Source organism: Acartia tonsa, chromosome 5 (assembly GCF_053477335.1).
Source record: "Acartia tonsa isolate MP-2025a chromosome 5, ASM5347733v1, whole genome shotgun sequence".
Lineage (NCBI taxonomy): Eukaryota > Metazoa > Arthropoda > Copepoda > Calanoida > Acartiidae > Acartia > Acartia tonsa.
In genome coordinates this window covers 491,666-511,758 of record NC_137264.1, presented here as the reverse complement: position 1 = coordinate 511,758, position 20,093 = coordinate 491,666, and the positions used below count along the sequence as shown (strand labels likewise).

The 20,093-nt window shown below is 33.1% G+C and overlaps 1 protein-coding gene and 1 long non-coding RNA gene across 2 annotated transcripts in view; one reads left to right on the top strand and one right to left on the bottom strand.

Annotated features, from left to right (window-relative positions):
* LOC145318477 (uncharacterized) overlaps positions 1-20,093 on the bottom strand; it is a 195,931-nt gene that overhangs the window by 143,962 nt on the left and 31,876 nt on the right. The window lies entirely within an intron of this gene.
* LOC145320032 (uncharacterized) lies at positions 15,359-17,598 on the top strand. The gene is made up of 3 exons (XR_013880107.1): positions 15,359-15,619; positions 16,150-16,242; positions 17,534-17,598. It is a non-coding gene; the product is annotated as an uncharacterized LOC145320032 (long non-coding RNA).

The window sequence follows — 20,093 nt, the reverse complement described above, 5'->3', positions numbered from 1 at the left end:
TTTGTTATTATTGCAACAGGAAAGGTCACATGATGAGGGATTGTTTTGATATTAGAGATAAAAAGTTGCCTAATCCTAAAGGAAAATACTTTTTGCGGTGGGGAAACAAGCCTTTTGTTCCTTATAAGACGGGGCAAAAGAGTTTTAAAAAGAATGAAAATAGCATTGATAAAAAGAGATTGGTTGGTGAAATTGAAGGAGAGGTGAAAGAAGGGGAGGATACGAAGGAAGTGGCGCATGTCGATGGTTTAGGGGCAAGTGATTATGAAGACGATCTTGTAGCGGAAGTTGAGGCATGGAATAATGCTATTATAGATGACATTTTATGGTATTAATGTTTTGTATGTATTATAATCATTAAAACCTTATTCCATTTTCTACTTGTTACGCGGCATTGTTTTGATTTATGCGCATTGTAAATAAACAACAACAAAACAAAATTAATGATAAAGAGTGAACGAAGCAACTCTAATTTTGTGATAATTTATTTTGATGGTTTATTTTGAATTATGAAAAGATAACATATTGTTTATAAGCGTATATGAAATTATGAGATTATGTTATAATGGAAATCAAAATAATTAATTTAGTTTTTGATTAATATGTTTTGTTGAAATTAGGAAAATTCATTTTTGTTTCAGACTGTTGTGGAGTCTAACAGAGATAAGAATAATAAAAAGTGAAAATGAAAAACGAATTAGGAATACAATTTTGTAAAATTGCTATTGAAAAATATTAAATTGAATTTTAAATTGAATCAAATTTGATAAAAATGTGAAATTAGATATTTGAAAAGTATTAAATTTTGATGAAATGTGGAAAATTGTTTTAAAAGTTGAGTCAGTTATTGTGGTTTAAAATATTCGATTTTAAAACAATTATATTGCGATTTAGTAATGTTGATTCAGCAAAATTTTTTATGAAGTTTAGAATTTCATGAAGCAAAATTGTTATAATGCATTAGATATAATCGTGGAGTAGTCTCTCTCTATGAAGGAAGGGAGGGGTTGTCTCTCGGAGTTGGTATGCGCAAATATGGTGGAGCTGTCTCTTTTGTTGGAGGAGAAAGGGGGAGTGAACATATTTGCAAAGAAGTTTGCACTATCTCTCAGAGTTGGTATGCGCAGATATGGTGGAGCTGTCTCTTTTGTTTGAGAAAAAGGGGGAGTGAACATATTTGCAAAGAAATTTGCACTATCTCTCAGAGCTGGTATGCGCAAAATGGGGTGGTGTAGAGAGGTAGCTGTAATGATTATCAGGCGTGGGGCGCGCCATGCGCAGAAAGTTGAGCTGCGCAGAGAAGCAGAGCTGCGCAAGAAATGCTCTCAGGTATTGAGATATATAGTTAGTTGAATTTCGACTTTTAAACCTTTTATACATCTCAATTTAATCTGACAATAATAGTTTTGTTAGGTAATATTTTATTGAATCACAAAAGAATTGAACTTATGGTATTTGGAAAGATTAATTTGATTGGTGATTGATAATATTTGATCATGTCATATTTCTTAATACAATTTCTTTTATTGTGTTGCAAGTTTATTTGTTCAGTGAAAACATTTAAATATGGCATCTAAAATAATTGTATTTTATTTTAGATTGGCTGAGAAGAGTATTTGTGGTGATTGAGAGATACTGTCATCATTATTTATTTGATGGTGAGTTGTTAAGATTTGTTTTATGTTGTTAATATTTGATTACCATTATATATATATTGCTGTTCGAAAAGTAGTCTTGCAAAAATTTGTTATATATATATATATTAATATCGATATTAATTCTTATTTACAGTGATTTATCCATCAATTGGCATCTAAAAGTTTGTAATATTTTAGATTGGCCGGAGAGAAGTTTTACTGATTGTGGATTAAGGGATATTTTGGGATGTTTCTGTTGGCCGGAGAGAAGTTTTGTTGATTGTGGATTAAGAGATATTTTGGACGTTTCTGTTGGTGGATGAAATATTGTCGGTGAGTGATTTGTTTTATTCCGTTATTTTGTTATTTGTTGTAGACAGATAGATAGTTATTTGATAGACAATTGGATAGTTACAACCTCATAACTGCTGGTGTTAGTTAGATAGCTGTTTATAAGTTTCATGAAGATTCTGAGATGGCGGCTGGAGCGGCTGAAGTCTACGTTCCAACGAAGATTGGTGGCATGGAAATCCTGACCTTAATTGATAGCGGCAATGCACGAGGCTGCCTGATATCTCAAGTGTTGGCTAGAAAGCTTGATTGTATGATTGAAGAAACGGATTCGAAAGCAACAGGCGTGCAGGGTTCCAGCATCAAGATTGATGGTGTTGTTCGGAATGTTGAATTTCAGATTGGAGGTCACAGTTTTCAAGAAGATTGCTTTGTTATTTCTGGCATGACTGTACCTATGAATCTAGGCAGTCATTGGCTGAACAAAAATAACGTGAAGACGATATTTGCCAAGGACGGCAACAGGATTGAGATGCATGGAATCAGTGTGAATTTAGTAGCTAAACGAAAAATTGTGGTGAAGAATTTGGTTCATACGGTTTTGGAGAAACTGGAGAAAGCAAGAACTAAGAAACCTGAGATTAATGTAGCTGAGTTACAAGACCAAAAATGGATTTGTTCATTGAAAAATCGAATAGAAATTCCAGCATTAAGTACAGTGGTGGTAGAAGTTTCAACTAAGGGAAATATGCCTGAAGGACAGTTGTGTTATATAGCTCCTAGACAAGGTTACTGTAGCCGAAACAACTTGTTGATAAATGAAGGAATTACTGAGGTGGGAAAAGACGGTAAAATTATGACTAAAATCACGAATTTTGAAACTGTTAAGAAATCTGTTCCTGCTGGTACTTTGGTTGGAAATTTGTTTTTGGCGGAGAAGATAGCGATGTTGCAAGAGAACAGAGTTAAAGAAGATGTGTCAACAACATTAAAGAAGATTCGTTTTATTAAAGATAAATTGAAGTTGGATAAAGTTCCGTTTTTAAAAGATAATGTTTCTTTGAAAGGAAGAATAGTTGGTTTGTTTTTAAAGAATTTCAAGGCGTTATCGATTGACCCTACGGATATTGAATCTTGTATTTTGGAGGAGTATGACATTCAGTTGGTTCCTGGAGCTCAACCTTTCAAAAATAGGATGATTAGACTCAATCCTCATCATGCAGAGAAACTTAAAGAACAGATTGATTTATGGTTGGAAACAGATGTGATAGAAGAATGTAATTCACCGTTTAATTCTGGAATTTTTGCTGTTAAGAAGAAGGTTGGAAATACTAACGAGGTGAAAGTCAGGTTTGTCCTGGACTACCGCTCGTTAAATGAGATAACTGAGAAGATCTGTTACCCTTTGCCTAATATTGGTGAGCTATTTGACAAACTTGGAGGAAAGAAGATTTTTACGTCTATTGACCTTACTTCGGCGTATAATTCAATGCACTTGAAGGAATCTGTCAGGAAATATACAGCATTTTGTTCTAATGGACGGCAGTATTGCTTCAAGAGGCTTCCGTTCGGATTGACCAATGCTCCAAGTGCATTTGTAAAGTTGATGGATAGAGTAATGGATTTGAGTCCTGAATTAAGGGCATTTTGCCTAGTTTATTTGGACGATGTTCTTGTATATAGTATGAATGTGGAGGAACATCTGGAGCATCTGAATACCCTACTACGAACATTCTGTGAAGCAGGCCTCAAGATTAATCTTGGAAAATGTACATTGTTTGCAGAGGAAGTGAAATTTCTGGGCCATATTATAAATGCAGAAGGCATATTTATGGACCAAGCATATATTGAAAAGATTAAGAATTGGCCAGTACCTGAAACAGGTAAAGATATTCAAAGATTTACTGGTTTCATAAATTATTATGGTTCATATTTCAAGAATTTTTCTGATATTACAGCACCATTGAACAAATTCAGAAACAGTAGTAAAATATGGGATGAAAAAAGTATGGAAGCTTTTACAAAGACTAGAGAATTGTTCTGTGAAGAAATAAGTAAATCATTCCCGGATTGGAGGATGGAGGCTGAACCATTTGTGTTGGATACAGATTGGTCATCTACAGCTATGTCTGCGGTGTTAAGTCAAAAACAAAATGGACAAGAGAAGATGATATCGTGTTGGTCATGTGTTTGTTCAACTCATGAAGCCAATTATGCAGCGCATAAAGGAGAATTATGTGCATTAGTAAATGCTGTTGAAAGATTTGAATGTTATTTGAGACACAAGAAGTTTATCGTGAGAACTGATTCAGCTGCACTGAAACATCTATCTACTTGGAGGCAGAACGGATATTTTGTTGGTCTCACCATAAGGTGGATAAACTTTTTATCCACCTTCAGTTATGAGGTTGTACATAGGCAGGGCAAGATGCATACTAATGTTGATATATTGTCACGTACTGCATTAGAGGATAGTAAAGATAGGATATCTAAATTATCGACAGACGAACAAGGAGAGTTAATATTGGATACTGTATATCAATTGGAAGATCCTAAATTGTGTCTTATTGCAGGAATTGGAGCAGAGACGGCCAGTCAAATAGCATCCAGATTGAAGGCGAGAGAATTCAGTCGTAGCCTGGAGAAGGATCCTGTTTTAGTTGAGGTGAGGAAATTTATTGTAAATAATGTCAAACCTACGTCCAGAGAATTGTCTCAAATGCCTTATCGTGGTAAACAAATATTAAGATTTTTTGATCATTTGAGTTATAAAGATGGTTTAATTATCTTGACTTCACCTATGCGGCTCCAGAAAGAATTTCAATTTATTGAACGGGTAGTGGTACCTATTGGAATGTACAACAAAGTTTTCTTGTTAGCTCATGCAGATGTTACAGCGGGGCATAGGGGTTATTTGGAAACTTTGAGCAGGATTAATCGTCACTTCATTTTTCCCTATGTGTCTAAATATGTAGCGGCGGCAGTTGCAAATTGTGTCATTTGTTTGAATAGACGTAAAAAACCAAAACATAATCATAATATAGAATTTTCTCCTTTGGCTGGGGAAGCTATGGCAGAGTTGGCCATAGATGCTTTAGGTCCTTTGAATGAGTGTGAATATAATGGAGTCATTTGTAAGCATATTTTAATAGTAGTTGACAGTTGTACTAGATATGTGTGGTTGTTTGCTATTGAGGATGTTAAAGCTGAAACAATTATTGAATGTTTGAAGTTTAATTTATTTTCTGTTTGGGGATTATGCGAGAGAATCAGGACTGACAATGCACAAAGTTTCAAATCAAAAGTTTTTAGGGAAGTTTGTTTAAGGTTGGGAATTGAACAAATTTTTATCCCTCCAAGATCAGCAAATTCGAATTATAGTGAAAGATACAACCAATCGGTGTATTCGTTTCTTAAGACTGATTTACGTTTTCAAGATGGAGATTGGGCTCATAAACTTAAAGCTACACAATTTTGTATGAACACTTCTTTCAATCGGAGGTTGGGATGTTCCCCGTATTTCAAGATGTTTCTACGAAACCCTAAGCTTCCGCTTGACTCATTTGATCCTTTAACCCGCTCGAAAATTAAACATATGAATTTTTCAGAGTTATTGGAGTGCCTTGACAGAAATTGGAGAACTGGACAAGAGAGAACTGAGAAGTATTTACAGGTAGAAAATACAGAAAGGATAGGTCGGCCGATAGCTATAAATTCCTATTGTTATATTTATTATGACGTCACAACGATTGGTGTAGCTCGTAAACTCTGTACCAAGGGATAAAATATATGTTATTGAGAGTACTTTAGACTTGACTCCAGATGAAAAGATTGACTTAGTGATTACAGATGAGTTTTTCTCTGTGGATAATACCTTGAAAGTAAACTATGACTTTCCCAATACTTTAAGAAATTTAACTTGTTCAGGCGTTTCTGAAGAGGAGAATAGTTGTGGCGCTAGTCCAGAGGTGGTTGGAAGGCGGAAGGATGGACAGGTAACACCAGATTTTTTGGAGAAATCTTTTTTGGGTGTTGGGTTGTCACAGCAAAGGCCAAATGTATCTCAGGATAATGAAAATTTAGATGATTTAGTTGAGGATCTTAGTGATACTTTGGAAAGTACTCATATTTCTGACAGTGTAGATACGAATGATACGACTGACAAAACTAAGTTAGACTCTACATATTCTACTATTAGTAAGGATAGTGTTTTTCATGGAGATTATGCCTCTGATAATAGTTTAGTAGACAACAGTTTGGGTGTAGAGGATGTTAACATGGAATCTGCTAGAGAGTTAGAGTCTCGGATGAGTATTTTAGAGGACACTTTTCCAAAACTGCAAAGTAAAATTGTAAACTTGCAACAACGAAGGGGAAGTGTTAAACGAGGTAGGGATGTTGAGGAGGATGAATTAGATAGATCGTTAGATAATGCAAAACTGCAAAAAATGTCTGAGACTATTCCTGTTAAAGGTCGTCCTAAAGGTTCTACAAATGAAGTACAATTACAAAAATTGGAAGAGGATAGACAAAACAGAGATAAAGACAGATTAGAACGTTATTCAGTAGCAGATGTAGTAACTAGGAACCTCGCAAAATTGATTAAAAAATAATATTTGTAATAATTTGTATAATATTTGCAGGAGAAGAGATTACCACGAAAACCGTCGGGAGCGTGATGACAAGAGAGGAAGCGGCGGTGGTGATAGACATGACCGGAATAGACGAGATGGAGATCGTGGTATGCGAAAGAGGTCGCCTGACGCTTGTAGTTCAAAGAGTGGCCGTGCTGGACCAGTACCTGTGAAGAAATCCAAGGATGATAGAGGAGTCAGGTACTTGGATATTTTGTTATTTGTTGTTGTGATGCAGACTTATTGTTTGATTATTGTTGGTGGTATGTATACGTCACAAGATCCACGGTTAGCAGCTTATGATTGTTCTCAAATAAGTGATGTTGAACTTAGATCAGCTGCCTGTTTGCATGATAGGATGGAACCGGTCAGATCTGTGGAATTATTGGGGTTAGCAGAAACCGATTTTATACTGTCGGAAGCCATTAGTTGTGAGGTTAGACTAAAATTGGAGCGCTGGTTTTGCGGCACCGCGAGTCATGTGCACGTATTAGACGTGCCACATGAAAAACAGGTAGAGTTGAGTATGGATGAATGTAGAAGGATTTTTCATTCTGGCAAGTATCAGCATGATGGTATTAGTTTTAAAGTAAACATAGACTTGCCAACTGTTCACAGTTTCACGGTTAATGGAACATTGTCACCTTTCTGGGATGTTGGTGGTGAAAATATTCAATGCAAGACACTGGGAATATACGCGCACAATATGTGGTTCAATTTAGGTTTTGCTATTGGGACTTTGCATATTTTAGTAAAAAATACACCCGTTTTGATCAAGGGAAATGTTGTTATGGATTATGATAAAAAGACGATTGTGGCGAATTTTGAAGAAAATCATTTGTGGGCAACATCAACTTCACCATATTTTCCGTATGTAGTACGAAAACCGGCCAGTAATTTTAAGGTAGTTTTTCAAGATACATTTAATTTAACTACGTGGAATGAACAACTTTTTGTTTCTAACTTGGAAAGGAATATTTTAGTTAAAATTATGGGAACAGAGAAACTTACTTTGCAGCATCTGGATTTCAACATTTTTGTAACAGAATTAGAGGGTATCAAGTTTTTAGAGGAACCGAAGGCGGCTGTTAGAAGTTATTTTGGGGATTTGTTAAAACAGGAAGCTAGATTTGATTTGAATGCTATGTTTTTGGCTAGTAGAGAGAGGAATGAGAGGATGATGGAACTTTTTAGTATTTCTAGATGTGCTCAAACAGAAGTTAGATCAAATGTACAGATGCATCATGGGTTCAGAATTATATACCTGGGAGAAATTGCTAAGTATGAAAGTGTACAGCAGTTGAAATTCCAGTAAAGTTAGGTGTGGATTATGGATGTGCAGTAGGACATTTGCTGGTGGAATATAAAGGTGAGACAGTTGGAATACAAGAATATAGTAGAATGATTGTTGCAGTAGAGGACATAAAATTGTTAAATTGCTCGCAAAGTCCGGTATTTTTGAAGTTGACAGCCAATTTGTTCCTTGGGAATCAGGGGCAGGGACTCGAAATTCTGCACATTGCCAATGAAAAATCTGAACATGTGGGACAAAAGATTTTTCTGAACGATGAAAAGGTGTTTATTGCTGATTTTAATAAGACTATTAAATATCAGGGGTTAGAGGATTTTGAGGATTTTAATGGACAAGCTTCTAAGTTGGATTTTGTTGATCATAAGTTGTCATTTTTCGAACAGGTTACAGGTCCTTGGTTTGGTTTAGAACATTTGTTCAAAGATATACTACCATTGTTTGCTAAGTTTGTTTTGATTGTGTTAATGTTGTTGTTAGGTATAATTCCTATGTTGGCATTTTTGTATTGTTGTTGTTCATGGTGTTATAAAAAAAGATTTACTGAGGAAGAATTTAATGCTAGATTTTAAATTCTGATGCTGAAATTTAATTATATTGTATTTTTGCAGGTTGGTTACGGCGGCAACAATGAATAAAAAGTTATTGAGCAACGAAGAAGATGGCCGTCACAAACAATCTGTCAATGAAGGAAATCAAGTCAAACCTGGTCTACCGGTGTCTGCATTGGTCAGCAACTCTGCATCTCGGCTGGTGTTGGTAATGTCGCGCGTTGAGCTGCCCACGTTGAGTGTGGGCAGGGCGACAAGGAACATATTTTTGAGCAGTGAGGACATGCCACTGGCAGATTTAGCTCGTCTTATTGATAATGAACCAAGGTTTAAGTTGAATTTAGTAAACATGCTTTCGGTGCAGTTAGAGATGGGGAGATGCATCAACTCCATAGACTGGCCTGTGGACAGGATCCCTATCTTTACCAGCCAGAATTCAAGACACCTCAACCTGATGGCGGCTGGTGAGCATTCTAAAGCTATAAACAGAAAGTTGTCATGGAATGAGACAACTAGTTTGAATAAGTTGAGTGCAACCATATTTCTCTCTAAGCTTGTTTGCGAAATTTTACCAAGTTTGGTGTTGCTTGCTAAGATTGAATACCTGGATGGAGATGAGAGAAAAAGCTGTCAAACGTTGGGCGAATTGTTACCCATAATCAAACATATGGGGGAACTTGAAGATTGGCATCAACTTTCAAAAATTGACGTCATACCTGCAGATGGTCGAATGAGCCTTCAGACGGTGTTGAGAACGGTGGGTAATAGCGTTGATCTGAGGTTGAAGACGCAGGTTGTGTCAGCTATCCGGCTCCTGGCACATTGGAAAGACGTCGTGAACAAAGTATCCTTTATTCTGAAGCAGATGCCATCCACAACTTTGTTCGAGTTACAGAAAGATTGGCTTGATGGAAAGTCTGAACAGGATTTGAGTGCTAAAGTGTTTATTGACTCTATTCAGGTGAATGAATACATGAACTTATCGGTCTACATTCCACGCATTGTAAATGTGAATTCGGTGAGTTTAATCACCAGTGGAGAGATGCCAGCTGAGATACGTTATGTTAGATTGGATGGACAAAGAGAAATAATTGATAACCTGGTGAGTGCCACATACGCAGGTAGTCTGGTGAATGATAAAGTAGACGCAAGAGTTTTGACCTGGGAAATGCAGATGCGCTGCAAGCGTCTCCGTCCGACTCTAGCCAAGCAGATATTGTTATGTGATCCAGATACTACTTTAGAGAATGTAGTAAAGGAAATTAGATTGGAGTTGGATGGAAAAGTTTATACAAGTTTGTTGACAACCAATATTGAGTGGAAGTTTAATCCTGAACACAAAGTAAATGAGTGGTTCGAGGGTGATTTCAAATTGGTTACTCGGTTTGGGGATCCTGTTTGTGTTCAGATGGATCAGCCCTTAAATCCGAACATTCCTGTTTGTCTGGACCTTGAATTGTCAGGTCAGCAATGGCGTGTTGATGAACAAGCGAGGGAGGAAATGAGGATGGAACACACGCCTGGAATATTGATGATGCTTGATAAATTTGGGGAGGAGGTTAGTCGTAAGCATCAAAAGATTTTGGATAATCAGGAGGAGGTTGATAACGTGGCAACCTCGATTTCGGTTGCGGTTACTAGTGGATTTGAAAGATGTCTCCATATGCTTGGTGATACTGAGGCAAGGATGTCTCAAGACGGCTTGTGTGATGAGACCGCAAAACTTGGAGTGAATGATGATGAAGCTATCATGCCTATGGATATTGAAGAATCTGGCAAGAAGAGCAGAACGTCTGGAAAAAGAAAGTAATAATTATAGTTTATGTGTATTAATTCATATTTTATTTTATTTTATGTATTTAATATTTGTTGAGGCAGTAGTAGTCTCGAAAAGGCTTAAAATTAATGTTTCATATTAATGCTCTATAATACCATGTTTAAATCTGATGGTTATATGTTAACCAGTGTTATTTTTATATCATGCATTTATGATAACTATGTAATTAATGCATTATGTGTTAATCAATGCATTTTCAATGATTATATGTTAATCAATGTTTTTTTAAAAAAAAAATATTAAAAAGAAAAAAAAACACATAAAGAGAAAAGGAATATATATAAAAAAAAAACACAAAAGAGTTCTAAGGAACCAGAATAATAAAAAAAATGTATATGAAGTATTTAAAGATCTGGAAATAAAATATATAAAAAAAAAAAAAAAAAATATGGCAGGTGTCATACCAGATCAATTATTATCTATTTAATAAGCGTTCAACGCTACTCATAATATATATATGATAATTAACATGTCAACGCTACTCATAATATATATATGATAATTAACATGTAAAAACCTATTGTTATATTTAATCTGAAATATTACAGTTTGAAATCCAGGTTCATGTTAAAGCCAGGGAGAAATGTGATGTATAGTCCCTTTCTTCCTGACTTAAGAGCAATGCATGTATTTTGTAGTTTAGCTTTTAGTTCTTGTGTCAACCGTTTCGGAGCAAGACATTGCTCTGCAACACGACACGAACATAAAAGTGAATAGTTGTCTTAATATTTAATATTACTATTGTATGTTTATCTTGTCTTGAATTAATACATTTTATAAGAATATTTAGCTGTTTGTTCTTGCTATTACTACACGTCATTAACATTAGTAAGGAGGGAAAGGCCAGAGAAATGTAAATGATACTGAACTTAAAGTTTGTAAACTAGATGCTTTTTATCTTAAGAACTTTGTGGATTGATTGTTAAATTTTCATTGTTTTTTACAAACTTGAAGTGTCCAAACTTTTTTATCAATGAATTTAATCTATGTAAGGAACATTTGTTTAAAATATTCCTTTAAGAAGAAAGATAAAATTTGTAATTATAACAGATATTAAATACAGCATGACCCTCGAAAAAGTATTTTTAAGCATCTGCAGCCCTTATTTCTCAATGAATTATTAAAAAATGCATATGTCCTTGTTCTCCATAGTATTCCACGTAAGTAGATATAAAAAAATTTTTTTTAACTCCCTTAACACCGGAGATTTTTAGAGCTAAAGTTTTGAAAAAGTGACTGAGAAAAAGAATTTTTTTTGTTTCTCTTATTTTTTGGATGGTTATATTATGTTTTTCTGGCAAATGAATAATGAGACACAAAGAAAAACAAGTTAACTAAATATTTCTTTTTTATTCCACCAAAAATATAAATTTTTAATGGCAAAAAATACTACTGAATGAATTGATTATTTGCAAATTTTAGGTTATTTATCAACCCTTATTTATAGAAAAGGATTAATTATGACAGTTGCTCCGCCTACTTTTCTGACATCTCAATTATTTAATAAGGGGTAAATTAAGCTTTTTAGACTAAAAAATCATTATGTTTTATTTTTATTTTCTTTATAACTTGTTTGTTATTAAAGTTAGGATTGTGAAACAAAAACAATTTTCCTGCCATATTCATAGAGATTTATTTGGTTTTTTAATCTTAAAAAATTTTGACTAATAAGTAAGTTTTTCAAAATATCATTAAACTAAAAAGACTCAAAAAATATGTGTAAAAAAATGCTTTTTACTCAAAAACTAAATTTTTTATTTCATTTTTGTATAAAGTTTCTGCTAGTAACAAAAATAAAAGGATTTCTAGCTTAATTTTGCTAAAAAAGTCGTATCATGTTAAAAGTTACTTTTTCCTCAGTCACTTTTTCAAAACTTTAGCACTAAAAATCTCCGGTGTTAATGAAGGTAAAAAAAATATTTTTATATCTACTTACGTGGAATACTATAGAGAACAAGGACATATGCATTTTTTAATAATTCATTGAGAAATAAGGGCTGCAGATGCTTAAAAATACTTTTTCGAGGGTCATACTGTATGAATTCTTACTATCCAGATGAATTCTCCCTCACTTGATTGAGTGCCATTAACAATACACGGCTGCTTTAAACATGGTTTTACTTTTTCACATTCCTAATATGACATATTTAAAACTCTTTTGTTCTAATACCAGTATTACTTTCACCTATGTATGTTATTGTTATATTAGCTAATTGTTTTTCATTTACAATTTTGTCAATTGAAGTTGCGATTCTTGTTAAAGCTCATAATATTTTACTATTATAGAATTTGAACTTACTTCATCTCCATTTAAACCCAAAAATAATACTGACAGTAGCAGAACCAATAATATTATATAAAACATTTTCACCATTTTTCCATTTTTTCTGTAATTTTTTCTTAATGATCTGCTGAAAAGAAAAAATAATGTGTCTTGATAAAATGTAAGATTCTTGGATTATATGTATAATAATTGTATTTAAATATTTCATAGATTTGATAATTATAGGTGTAATCCTTTTTTATTTACTAAATACAATGTAAAATTTTTTTTTTAAAATAACATGATTTCAACATTATGTGATTGAATTAAATGTAAAGAAACAACAGTGAAATTGAATGCTTTGAAAATTTGAGAATTTTTCAGCTCCTCTGTAAGTCTGGTAAAAATTTAACATTCAAAGTTCATGCTTACTTATGTGTAAGATATAGGATGTATGTATGTTTGTATATAAAAAACAATCATAAGACCCAAGAATGTTTAAGTTTATGAAGGGGCATGTAAATAGTTTTTGGTGTTATCCTCTAAGGATTTTTTTCAATGTTGAAAATTTGAGTATAATAATTTTTTTGTCAATAATACGAATTTAAAATAGAACTTACCTAATTACTACGTTATTAAAAAACTAATTGGTAATTTTATATCATAAAATAAATCCTTAACAGTAAGTTAATTGTTTCAACTATATATGACAAGTTAAATATCCCTACAAACATTATAAGAAACTAAAATGTTCAGATTTTCCCTTTTTTTTCCTTTTTCTCCCAAAACACCATAAAATCAAGGCATTATTCCTGCATATTTTTGTTAATAGGACATTTTTGGTTGATCAGGGTAATGAAATGTGCTTTGAAAATGTAAAGATTTGATAATCAGATGAGAAATTTTTAGGTTTACACTCCCTTTAATGCTTTGATCTTTTCATAAAATAGTTAAACCTGCCTCAATTTGTAATAAAACATGTAGCGCCAAATCCTTCCTTTTGTGAATGAAAAAAATTAGGTGGCCCCTATGAACCAAAGTTAAGGGAAGATATAGGGGAGTGTATTACAAGCAACAAAAGATACATGGGGTGGATACACTTCTCTAAAGTGTCGAAACTCAAGTTATCTTTTATTGGTGAATTGACGCCTTCTTGGCTGTTCTATGGAATATGACTAAACAATATTATTTTCATGTAACCATAAAAAATCACGCAACTTTCTATAAGATTGTGTAAAGGATGATGCTAATAAACGGACATACATTGTTTGTAAAAAGCTAAATTTTTTTAGGAAATTTAAATTATTTTAAAAGGGGAAGGGGGTTGTGGGGAAATTTTCCTTTAGAATTGTTTGTCAGAATCACATTACCTTTTCCATGCTTTTACATAAAGTATCCTGTATTTTCCTTTTTCAACAGACTTTGCTCAGACTTTGAAATGGTATTATGTTTAAGTTAATGTTTCTACTAAATGCTGAGGATTGTTTGTTCCATTATATTGTTTGATATATTTAGCTTCGCATCTGTGGTTGCTTTTATTCTTAATGTTACTGTATGTATACAAAAACAATGTGAAGCATTGAAGGATATCGCTAACCGCAACCCCCAAAAAAGAATTTTAAATTTTTTTAACAAAAATTTAAATCTAGTGGGGGTTTTCCACAAAAAAATATAAAAATCATTCATCAATTTGAAATGTAAACCAACAGACACGAATTAAATAATAGAGTAGCTTCGGGTACCTAATTCAAATATAAAATATATCTTTTTAAGTATTTATTTAAGCTAAGATTAAATAGCAGTTTTGATTAAATAGGTTATTATATTTAGGATTAAATACGAATACTTTATTAGCAAATATATATAGATTTAAATGTTTCAAACTGTTGATCAATTATGCAGAAATGCTTCTGAAGTAATAGGATATCTGTTTGTGTGTAGGAACACCAAAGCAGCAGGATGACTGTCTGTCTAATTAAACAGAAGTATTAATTAGCTGTATAACTTTGAAGGCGTTGAAGAGGTGGAATATTTATCTGTAACTAAACTCGTTAAAGTAGTAGGATGACTTTCTGTAGCTGAATTGGCCTGAAAAAGGCTCGACTCCAAACCAGAATGTTCTGTATATGGACTCTCAATTACAACTGAATCAAATAAATGTTCTCTTAACTTTTTCCAGAGTAATTGAGAGTAAATGAGTATGTTTCTCCTTTTAAGCCAAAAACTTAAACTTAATTATACTACAGTCAGTTGAAAATTTTGCAACGGTTTGTTAACATTAGGCTATTTTTAAACAACCAATATATTCATATTCAGTTTTTAATATTTAAAAAGATTTGGTAATTTTCAGGGACGTTCAAGCTTTTTATTTTAAGAGGGTCTCTGTACAGGTAAAAATTAAAAATCTGATTTTTTTTTTTAAAGAGTTAGAGGTTAACTTATAAAACAAAATATGCTTCTTTTTGATTGTTATTCATATATTTGAAGTAAAAACATACATATTTTGTCTCATAAGGTGACATCTAACTCTTAAAAAAAAAATTTTTTTTTCATTTTTACCTGTAGAGAGACCACCTGAAGGCCTGGAGCTCCGGAACCGGGAGGCCTATCCAAAAAATCTTAAATCTGGGGGAAATTCATCATATAAGAATGATTTTATCCCTAATAATCTATCCTCTCAGTCCAAAGATAAAGCCTATACACCAGGTTTACGCAAATGTGTCAGAACTTCCCCCCCCCCCTTAATTTGAATTCCCTCTTAGGCCCCATTATCCCATTAAAAAGTATATGATTTCTGGGTTTAAAACACAAAAAATGTGACAGAATAAACTAAAGAGGTAGGTGTTTTTTGGCTGTATGTATGGTTTACAACACGAAATATCTACCAATGAAACCACTCAACAGAATATTTTTGGTTTAACATTTAGTTTTAGTTTTACACCTTATTGGTTAAGTATTGCTTCTTTTTATTCTTAAGGCGTTTGCTACAAGTATATTGAGGAGTATCTGACATGGTATGATGCCAGGGAGAGATGCCAGCAACATGGAGGAGATCTTTTCAGCATCCACTCACAACACGAAAATGATCTTGTACATAGTAAGTTAATTTAATAATACAATTATAAACATAAACAAATTGTTTTACAGATATATGCCTGTGGATGATTTAGGCTTAACCCATTAGAGTTTCTTTTTAAAAGCAAAGCTTTTCTATAAATAGGGTCGGCTGTATGTCCATCCCTCTGTACGTCCGTATGTAAAGAATAGCATGTTAGAATTGTCCTATTGATTTCAAAATTTGCATGATGATTCCAGTAGTAGTTAGGTATGTTTAAGAAAGCGTAGAAACTCTATAATCGTTACCTGAATGTCCATTTTAAACAAGTTGATTTTTGATTTTTAGAGTACTGATTCCTATAACAATATAATAAGCGAAGCATCTCAAGTCCTAAAAATGTCCTTAAACAGTATTTAAGAAGTATTGCAACAAATTTATGTAAAATTTTATAAACACTGGAATATTCATATTTTGTATATTCAGTTTTGACACTCTACAAGAGTTAATGTTCATCTGTAATACCCTTTAAGCTTTTATGGATGTTGTTATCCTTGTTGAATTTTATTCAGGCATAATAAAAGGAAGAGAACATTTGCTTACGTGGATTGGCTTCAATGACCAACAAAAGGAAAATATCTTTGTATGGTCTGATGGTAGCACAGGTGAAGTTTACACTTTGCATATATGTATAGAATAGTTAATTCTTGTATCGTATTATAAACAGCTTTCCGCGGATATAGAATGTACAATTATAAGATTAAAACTAGTTTTTTAGCCCCGTGGTGCCGAAGGCACCGGCTAAAAAAACTGGTTTTAATCTTATGATTGTACATTTCTATATTCGTAGAAAACTGGATATAATACGATGCTAGACATAGATTTTTTGTATGGATGAGAACCGGTTCCTGTCCACTGGATTCGAATGAATACGAGAAAACATATTATCTATAATACAAAGTAGCTTGATGTCTGTCCATCCATCCCTTAAGATCTTGGTAACCACTGAACCGATTGGATTCTACTCTTAAGGGTCCTGTGATGGTTTTAGGCTATTTTCTTTGGGGGTGTGACAAGAAATATATATTTGTTTACGTAGGTAATCTTTTTTTGCTAATAATGTGTTCACAAAAACTTCTTTAAAATGCAACTTAATTTCCTACAAAGAAACCCAGTTCATAACCTCTTGGGACAAAGCCCCCTTAGGCTATTGGCAAGGTCCCTAGTACACATAATAAGATGATAAATAATAAAACAATAAAAAAAATTTAAGTAAAGACAAGAAAGACAACATCTAAATATCTTAACAAATAGCACAATACATAGAAACCTTAGCAAATATTGAGTAACAATGTTTTTGATACTAAATGATTCAAGGGGGGAAGGGGCAAAACGTAAATTTTTTTGTGGTAAAAAAAACACTCTAAAACATTTACTTCTAAATGGGGTCATTAGACTCCCCAGGGTCCACAGAGATAAAGGGTGAGCAAAAAAATGTGTAGATTTTTAAAATTCAAATTGCGCAGATTGTGTTAATAGTAAAAAAAGTTACTCATACTTTTAGAATCACTATGAAGTCTATTTTTGGGAAATAAAAGAAAGATTCCTCTGCTACTTATAGTTAGGGAGCTACTTTAAAATGTCCCCACTTACTTAAAACTTGACTTGCAAGAAAGTTTGGGACATTTTCAGCACAGGAATCATTTTCATTTTTCCCAGAAATAGACTTTATAGCAGTTCTAATAGTGTGCATAACATTTTTATACTATTAACACAAGTCGCGCAATTTGAATTTTAATAATCGACGCATTTTTTGGCTCACACTTTAGATAGACACAAAGAAACGCATTCTGTTTCTTTTACTTATGGTTTAAATGTAAATCTTTTCATATGTGACATGTCTATTAAAAGAGCTCTGTCATTATTTATTGTAATTATCCTTGCTATTTACTTTAGTAAAGTTCACACAATGGAGATCTAATGAACCAGATCATGGGAAAGATGGAAACTGTGTTTGTGTAGTAAGTTTATTACTTATTATATTAACCCTAAAAGATATGGTGGGCATGTTCAACCCCCCTCCCTGCTCCCAACTAATTAGGGATAAAAATCCAAATAAAACCATTAGAAATAGTCCTTTATTTTTCTTCATACCTATGATATCAATAGTTCCTGTTGAGTATATTAATATCATATATAACTAATACATTTCAATACCCTCCACAAATAGCTAAAAACCTTCCCAGGACCTATGAGAAGCTGCACTTCTGCTATTCTAATAATTATATTGCAATATCAAGCTTATGTTACGATAAAAAAAAACAGTATGGGAGTTCATTAAGGTTTTCATATTACAAATACATTTTGTAGATTCGGAGTAGTGATGGTGAATGGGTTGATTATCCCTGTGAGAACAAATTACCTTCAATTTGCAGAATATGATGTAGTTAAATGAATTATATTTTTCTGTGCTTTTTTGAAAATACATTTGATACAGAAAATATTTATTTGTTATGATTGGTTATAAAACAAAACACTTCCTGTTTTTAGTAGCAAAGCTACTCTATAATTCCAAATGTCTGTCCGTAAGTAATGAATTGGGAGAAATGTGATTTTTTCGGTTCTTATAACATATAGAAGGCTGAGACTTTTTGACAACATTCCCATCATTAAGAAGCATCTTGATTTCAACAAATACTATAAAAATCTACTTCTACGTATTCCCATCCACGATTTTTTGCGCTTTGCTACCAAAAGATGTAGTCATCTTTATTTCTAAAATAACTGATATGTGTCTGACAAATAGCAGTATTACAAACATATGATGTAATAATTTAAAATAATTAACGATAATAAAACATATAAAATGATACAAATTATATAATTTAAATAATAATTTTAGTAATAAATAGATAAGAAAAGAATTCAATAAGAGAAAATTTTAATCAAATATTAAATGAGAATAATAAAATTAATACCCCTTAAAAAATAGTTTAAATCTTATTCAACATGTGTGGAAATCTGTCTATAATATAATGCAATAAATAACTATTAAATTCATTCTACAGTCTCTATAACTTAGTAAGTAGAGCTTCTGAAAATTATTTAAGTAAAGATATTTTTATAAACATTATGATAATATTTACTTCAAAATGAATTTGTTAAAAGACAGTGAATAGAAAAATAATGAAAATATTTAGATAAATTAGTTTAAAACCCAAACATAACAGAGTTTTCGTACTGAAGAAAAAAAATTCTTAGCTAACTGATTAGTTCTTTAAATCATAGTATAGATGTATAACCAGACAACTACTAGGATCCTGATAAGGACCATTTTTGTCTGCTAGCAAATTGCTTTCTGTTCTTGGCTGTGTTAATAATCGATCCCGATGCCATGCATTGATTTAAAGACCCGATTAGAAGACTGCACTAGGTCCTTGGGAAGGGCACAGATAGATTTTGTTATTTACTGTTTAATAGTAACAGTAACAAGCCGTTTTCACTCCACAGGGGTAGCATATGCCGCTGACAATTTGTCAGTGTTTCTGTAACAATGTGGCTTTTTTTATGGATATGGGATAGGGTTGTCAGCCCTAAGCCTTATGATTGCGGTGTAAAACGTCCATTTGCCCATCAGAGAACCAACCCTTTGATTGCACGACCTTTGTCTGAGAAGTCTTAACTGTACATGGTAGTGAGTTGCGCCTGTTTTTGGGGCCAAGGCATTCCCCCTACTCTAAATATTCATGTTCTGCACCTTACATAGCAGCAGTAGGAACCATTTTTACGTCTGTAGTTATGACGCGGTGTCAGACTGAGATTAGAACCTATCACCTTCCCGACGACGAGCGGATGAGCTACGCGTTGAGCCACGAAGCTTCTCATAAGTCAAGGAAAGGTTTATAACCAATTTGGAGGATGGTACATTACCAACCGACAAGAAATAGCCCCAGGAAACAAATCCATCTACCAAACTTACCCCCCCCAAAAAAAAAAATACAGGAAGGTCATTATGATTTTTAAAAAAGTAGTTTTGTATTTGAAGATCTCAAGAACTGTTGGAACGATATGGCTCTCCTTTATAGTTTCAGTAAAACCCTTCACCCACCAAAAATTATTATTTAAATATAATCTCCCTAGAGACTTCTAGTACGGCATAGCCGCTAAGTTAGTATCTAAACTTGATGAAAAACTGCGTATATTCTGTTTTAAAACATACTTAAATTATGACTTGATTATAGAGATTCTTTGCTTAAATTTTATTTACCTTGTTGAATAAAAAGAAAGTTGTTTCAGAAAAAGTTTAAATCAGCATGGTTAAAAAGGACTTACGGACTTTTCTTGTAATGTTTTTAGAGTTGCTATGCTTTGAAGTCGTACCTAACTGTAACAGGATTCATTACCCAAATTTTGACAGGACAATTCTAACATGCCTAAATAATGAAAAGAGCTAACCGAGACGTGCGTACGGACGTACAGAACCTAGTTATAAAAAACTTTGATAAAAAAAATCAAT